Raw genomic sequence first — 7,464 nt, 5'->3', positions numbered from 1 at the left:
CTCTAGTTCCTCCACTGGGGGCCCTGTGTTCCATCTAATAGCTGACTGTGAGCATCCACTTCTGTGTTTGTCAGGCACTGGCATAGCCTCACAAGAGGCTGCTATATCAGGATCCCTTCAGCAGAATATTACTGGCATGTGCAATAGTATCTGGGTTTGGTGGCTGATGATGGGATGGATCCCCGGGTAGGGTAGTCTCTGGATAGTCCATCCTTTCATCTTAGCTCTAAATTTTGTCTCTGTACCTATATCCTTTCATGGGTATTTTGTTCCCTATTCTAATGAGGAATTAAGTATCCACACAATGCTTTTCCTTCTTGGTTTTCTTGAGTTTTGTAAATGTATCTGGGTATTCTAAATTTCTAGGCTAATATCTGCTTATCAGTGAGGGCATATCTAGATTATTTTCAACATTATCCATATTTTTTTCCTTTCTTATTGGCATCCCATGCCAATGATACTATTCAGCAAAGCTCTCATGGGTGTGTAGTTCACCAGTCTTTTCCATTTATTTAACCTCAGCACCATCTAAATGTGCTTTAAAGGCAAATGATATGATCCTCTTAGGAGTGTTTGGTATTGGTAACACATTATGGGCTGCTTTGTTTATTGGGTGGCATCTATGTAACTTAACCTAATATGCCATAACATCCATAGCACTGAAATTTCTTCATTGGTGAATCAAAACAGACAAGTAAGGAATTCTGAGAGTGGGAGAAATAGTCTTCCCCTGGAAGGGCTCACCAATTGGTTATCCAATGCCAATCGTCAGTCTTAAGAACATGCATGAAAATGACATCATAGAGACTGAGCATATGATTTGTGGGGAATATATGAGTATAAATGTATATGCCTTTAATTTCAATTAATTTGTAAAATGAGACTGTAGATTTGAAAAGAGAGTAAGGAGGGGTATGAGGAGGGTCTGGAAGGAATAAAGGGAAGGAGAAATGATGTAATGTAACTCAATAAAGAGAAGCACATAGGATGCAAGGAAGATGTACAAAATTTTCATGTTGTGTTATATGTCATCTCCTCCTCCACTTACATATAGTGTTTAATTGAACCCAGCAAGTGAAAAGCATTTGAGAAAATTGTTCTTATTATAAAGATTAAGGTTTAATAAAGAACTCAAATACATTTTTGACTCAGAAAAATAACAAAGTATAATTCATTAGTTGAATTTCATATGACTCTTGTAGATAGATATAAGTTATCTATGTCCTTATATCATAATATTTCAGTTTGTATTTGAGAAACTAGAAAACCATTATAAATGTCTTCAACAGCAAATTAACTTTTTCCAGGTAATCATGACTACTACTATCATCATTAACTATAGTGGTTTTAGTAATAAATTTTTAATACCAACAATTGGTGTATGTCAAGGAATCACCATGCAAGAGTCATTCTGATTCAGACTCCAGGGGTATGGACTCTTTCCATCCTTGTAATAATTCAAAGGACATCAGCAGTGCATATATAAATTAGGGCCACCCTGAATTGAAAAAAAAAGAAATATTTTTCCAATGACTTTTTAAAATATAAAGTATCTGATAGAAAATTTTTTTCTAGAAAAAAACTGCTTCTTTATTGAAAATGTACAATTAAATAATATGCCATTTCTTAGAACTGTGTTGTCTTCGACAATCTCTCATTTTCCTTCCTATGTTCCAGCATCCTCTGAGAGGCTCCTAGCAGATAATGGAGGGATGGGGCACAGAAGCCAAGGAAACATCAATTTCTAAAACTAAAACTCGGATTTTAACTTCCTTCCAGGACCCACAAAAGTGGCAGAGCCACATTTGCCTTGGCAATCCAGAAAATCTCGTATACATGTATGCATATATAGTCACTCTCCTTCTTCATCCCCATTCCTAGATCTGTCTGAAAGAATCCCTCTAGACACAAGGAAACACCCTAAGGAGCACATTCTTATCTTAAATATGGAGCATTGGAACACACATTCAGCTTTTAAACTATGCTTGCAGCTTGATCCTTCCTGTCACTCTTAGAACACTTAAGCAATTGGCAGGAATACACATTTGACTTGACATCCGTTCTGCAAGGATCCTTCTGTCATTTCTACTAGAATCAGGAAAGTAAAGACAATGAGGTAGGAAATCTTAGAATGGTTATTTTTATAAATATACACCCCTGTGTTTTGATATAATGAAGTTGTATGAATTAGCCAATGGTAACCGATCGTGGATACCGAGAGATGATTTATTTAATCAGTGGTTGCACAAATCAGAGGAAGAGTGAATGGGCAGTCAGAGAACGATGGATCACAGTGGAGGAGAGTGGTGGGAATCTGAGCGTGTACAGTCTTCCTGAATTGGGTGCTTATGACTCAACTCCAGCAGATTTTTGCTACACAAGAAGGCAGGCTCTGTGCTGCCAGATTTTTCTCATTTATAAAAGAAGCCGGAAGTCATATTTTTAAGTGAAATCATCTTTACTTTAAAGTGTTGGCCAATTTATCCTTCCTTTTAAAACATTATTCAGGCTGCTCATGTCTTAGAGTGGACGGCTATTAATGTCAGCATGTGGGAAGCTTTGTGGCAGTTTGCACTCTATTTGCAGAACTTTGAAGTCAACTTTTTATAAATAAAAACATGAAGGCACAGTGCCACATCAATTCATTCATGTATTGGCTGTGGCCCTATTGCCTTAGTTGGTAGGGTTGAGTAACTGTGACCAAGTCTCAGTTTTACGCACTTTAGAGTCTTTAATATACCCTTTAATACTCCTTAGTATAATATAGTCTTTATAATATATTTAGTAAATATTTTTAGGAAAATATAGTATTTAGTACTCTTCAGACCCTTTTAAGGAGGTATGCTGACCCATGTATTAGGCAAAATAATAATTTGCACTGCCGAGTCTCTAAGCCACATAAAATCATGACTTCTCAATTACACTTGAGTCAATGAGTACAAGGTAAAAAGAGCCACAGTACTGATGGTATTGATTTCTAATGCAGTTTTGTCCAAAGTATTTCCCTTAAGCAAAGTCTATCTTGTTGCTATGGCAACAGCTGCACAAGGCTATGTAGAGAGAGAGAGGGGGAAAAGGCATCAAAAATACATTAAACGTTAGAGCAGAGAAAAGGACAGCTAGGGCTTGTGATTCGGTGTTGGCTCACAGGGACAGCATTTTCTCCTTCTCCCCACAGGTGAGATAGCTGCACAGGACTATTGAGTAGCCTATCTCCTCCAGCAAGCCACGCCCTATCTCAGGCTCTGCAAACACCATCTGTGTGGACTGAGGAAACGATTTCACAAACAAATGAGTCATATGCCAGAGCTTTTCACTTGTCAGTAGTGTATATAGTGGGTTTATGGAAGATTATAAAAAGATACCAGTGTTGGATTTCTGTTGGCTTATCATAACTGTATGCCAGTCCTATTTAATTGAATGGTCCCACCGATTCTGATGAGGCTTGTCATTTATCATTTCATTTGTAGTTATTTATGGCAGCAGCTCCATTTCCGTTGCAGCTAATGTTAGCAGTTATTTCATTAGTTCTTCAAGTCAGATGTCCCCGAGTCCACCTCAGTGTCACCCTGCACCTGACATCATAGTCACTACAAGTCTTTGTCAGCTCTTCTGTCTTGCTCATTCCTTTCCTGTCCCCATCTTGTCACCGTCTTAGAGATATCCTTTCTCCATGTTTTCCTGTCTAAAATATGACCTCCATTCAGCAGTCAGAAGACCATTCCAGTACAAATGCGAGAAAGGTCACCCCTCAGACCATGAAAACTTCAACAGTACCTTCTCTTAAGCTCAGGTCAAAATGTAAAAGCTCTCCTGACAGCCAAGGAAGTCCCATGCAGTCAGTCTCTACGCCTTTTGCTGCTGCTGTCTCTCAATCAATAACCCTTAACTCTCCCTAGTCATGCTGGCTCTCTCTCTCTCTCTCTCTCTCTCTCTATATATATATATATATATATATATATACATATATATATCACATGACCATAGACTTAACATCTTTCTTTTTTTTTTAAATTAGATATTTTCTTTATTTACATTTTAAGTGCTATCCCCTTTCCTTGTTTTCTCTCCGAAAGTCACCTATACCCTACCCCTGCTCTGCTCCCCAACCCACCCACTCCTGCTTCTGAAACCCTATAGGAGGAACAACAATATGAACTAACCAGTACCCCCCCCCCAGAGCTTGTGTCTCTAGTTGCATATGCAGCAGAGGATGGCCTAGTTGACCATCAATGGGAAGAGAGGCCCTTGGTCTTGCAAAGATTATATACCCTAGTACAAGGGAATGCCAGGGCTTGGCTATCATTTTTTACAAATCCAAATTTAATTCTATATTTCCTTTGTTTGTCTAGTTTTTAGGTCAAAGTCACTGGGCTGCTTATTTTCATTTTTTATCAGTTTGACACAAGATTCACCTGAGAAAGAATAACCTCAAATGAAACTATTACCTCAATCAGAGTAGCCTGTAGACATGTCTGTTGGGTGGATTTTTTTTTTTTTTTTGATTTATGATTGATACAGATAGATCCAGCCCACAGTGGCGATGCAGCTTCTAGGCAGGTGGTCCTGAGTCATACAAGAAAACAAGATAAGCAAATCCTAACAGCAGGGCAGACCAGCAAATAGTATTCCACTGTGGCCTCTTCTACAGTTGCTCTTTTCAGGTTTCTGCCTCAGGTCCTGCCCTGACTTCCCTCAGTGATGGACTGTGTTCTGAAAGTGCAAGTCAAATAAACCCTTTCCTCCCCAAGGTGCTTTTGGTCAGTGTTTTATCACAGCAAGAGAGAAGCGAAGTAGGGCAGTACGCTTTTCTCATTACATTTCAATTTTATGCTTCTTCCTGAACTATTTTTTTTGTGCATTTTCATCATATGGACCTTATCATAGATAAGGGCTATGTGTTTACTAACCTTTTGTTTTACTCAATAGTGAGTGAAGAAAGCTTTTCTTGTTTTTTTATATATTTTGTAGCACACTTAAGCAAGGAATGATAGACTATATATTCAGTGTTTACAAGTTCAGTTCATAAGAAAATGAGCAAATAGATAAAAATTCCAAGATCAAATAATTAATATTTTTGGTTTTTTTTTTTTTACTTTTTTCTTTGTTAGTATGATTTCAAGACATTGGAGAACATAGTAACATAGTAACATAGTAACATAGTAACATAGTAACATAGTAACATAGTAACATAGTAACATAGTAACATAGTCACAGAGACTCCTCCTCCACAGCAGATGGAAACAAACACAGAGACTCATAGCCATACAGTGTGCAGAGAGTAAGGGATCTTGAAACACTCAGCCCTACATGGGATGTCCCCATCAAATCCTGCCCCTCTTCTTTACAAGTGAGTTCAGTTGACAAGATTATTGACACGTAAGTAGATTGACAAGATGTGTACATTTACATGGAACATTTTATAAAGAGGCCAGACACTACACAGAAGGCAATATACCTTTTCCACTTAATTGTCTTATGTGGAATCATTGAATATTAAAAATATGAACCTCAACTGTAGACATTTACAAAAGAGCTATAGAATTTATTTTATATCTTCTGGTTATATATGATCACGTGAAAGAACATTTATATAATATGCTGTCTTAATTTAAATACTTTTTATTTTTTATAAAGTAGGTTTATTCTCTATTTTTTACAGCACTGTGTGCGATATCAATATAAATGTGAAAACAAACTTGGTAATAACTACAGGCTCCATACTGACAACATACAGCTTTTATATAGTTATTTCACATGTGTTATCTATGTCAGCATAAAGCATAGAAAAACACATTTTTATATATTTTTATATTCAGAACATTCTTAGCGGGATTGGATCACATGGCAGAAATTATGGGGTAAGTTTACCTACATTGATGACTTGAAAAAGCTACAGTGAGAAGGGCGGGTTTTACTTCAGGCAGGGTCCTAGAAGGCATGTGCTTTATGATGTTATTCTCAGTCAGTTCAGACAGCTCTTCATCCTCCTCATCTTAAATGTCCATCCTTCCTCTCTTCTGTTCTAGTTTACATGTTACCTTTGAGACATTTTGTTTAGCTTATTATCTGAACAATGGTGATCCCGTTTTCTCTTTCTCCGTTTCCTTTGAGTATTGAATTATTTGGCAGTCACTGAGAATTTCATGCATATATACAAGGAAACATGATCACATCCACCTCCAAGATCACCTTTTATCTTCCTCAGTGCTCCCTCCTGCTCATCCCTCCCTAACATCATGTCTCTTTGTGATAACCTACTAAGTCCCATCACTGCAGCATTGGAGACCTACCAAAGGCTTCACTCCCAAAGTATAATGGTTCTGCCCAGCAGCTTTCAACCTTCAATAGCCTCTCAGTAAGGTATGGGGTCTGGAGTAGACCTCCCCAATCTGTGTCAGAATTTTGGCTATCTGGTACTAGTTCATGCTTTGTGCAATAACTATATTATTTTCATAGTGGTATGTGTATATATGTATGTTGTGAGAATGTGATTTTTTTTTTTACTAATCATGACATCAGAAATTGTGTTTTTCCTTCATAATGCATGTTAGAAAAATAAAGTATGTTTTAAAGGTTTCTAAGCAGTAGGTAAGGATGTTACTCAATTTCTAAGTTAGAAACAGAATCCCAGAGCAAATACCATCAAAGGTGTGATTTTGGTATAAAGATTAAAATTTAGAATTCATGGCTTCTCAGCCTTTTGGCTAAGATCAAGTGTAAAATTTAGGCTTGACTGGTGTCCTGTGCATTTTCCTATCTTAAACTCCTCGGAGTAGATGCTCTTATCTTAACTGGCAGTGGCTTTTCATAATGATGCACACACATGTGCACATGCAGAGAGAGAGAGAGAGGGAGAGAGGGAGAGAGGAATATTTGGCGACGTCTTGAGATAGTGACACTGAACAGGTCTCTGGATATCTCCACTTTTTTCAAATATTTTATTGTCTAGAAAAGGTTATTTGAAAGCCAATTAGAAACTTAATGATAGAAGACCCCTGGAAGCAAGTCATGAAAAGCATGTAGAAATGCTTTCAGAGCAGTGAAGCTTCCTAAGTGCTTGGGATACATCATTCTTGAGATCACAAGGTACTCGTAACTCATAGTCCAAAAGCTCAGGATACCCATGATACAACTCACAGACCATAAGAAGGTTAACAAGAATGAAGGTCAAAGTACGGGGAACAAAGTAATCATGGGAGGTAGAGGGAAGTATGGACCTGGGTGGGGAAGAGGAGGGGGGAAATGGGGGACAGAATTAGGTATGGGAAGAGACAGAAGAGAAGTTCAGAGGGTCAGGAGAATGAATAGAAATATATAGAAGGATGGGACCACTAGAAAGTCCAAGACACTAGGGATGTGAGAGGCTCCTAGAAACCAATAAGGATGACTTTAGCCAAAATACCCAACAGAGGGGATATAGAACCTGAAGAGACTACCCCTAGTATGTAGGCATGGCACCCA

Source organism: Mus pahari, chromosome 13, assembly GCF_900095145.1.
Source record: "Mus pahari chromosome 13, PAHARI_EIJ_v1.1, whole genome shotgun sequence".
NCBI lineage: Eukaryota > Metazoa > Chordata > Mammalia > Rodentia > Muridae > Mus > Mus pahari.
Note: the sequence above shows the minus strand (reverse complement) of the source record.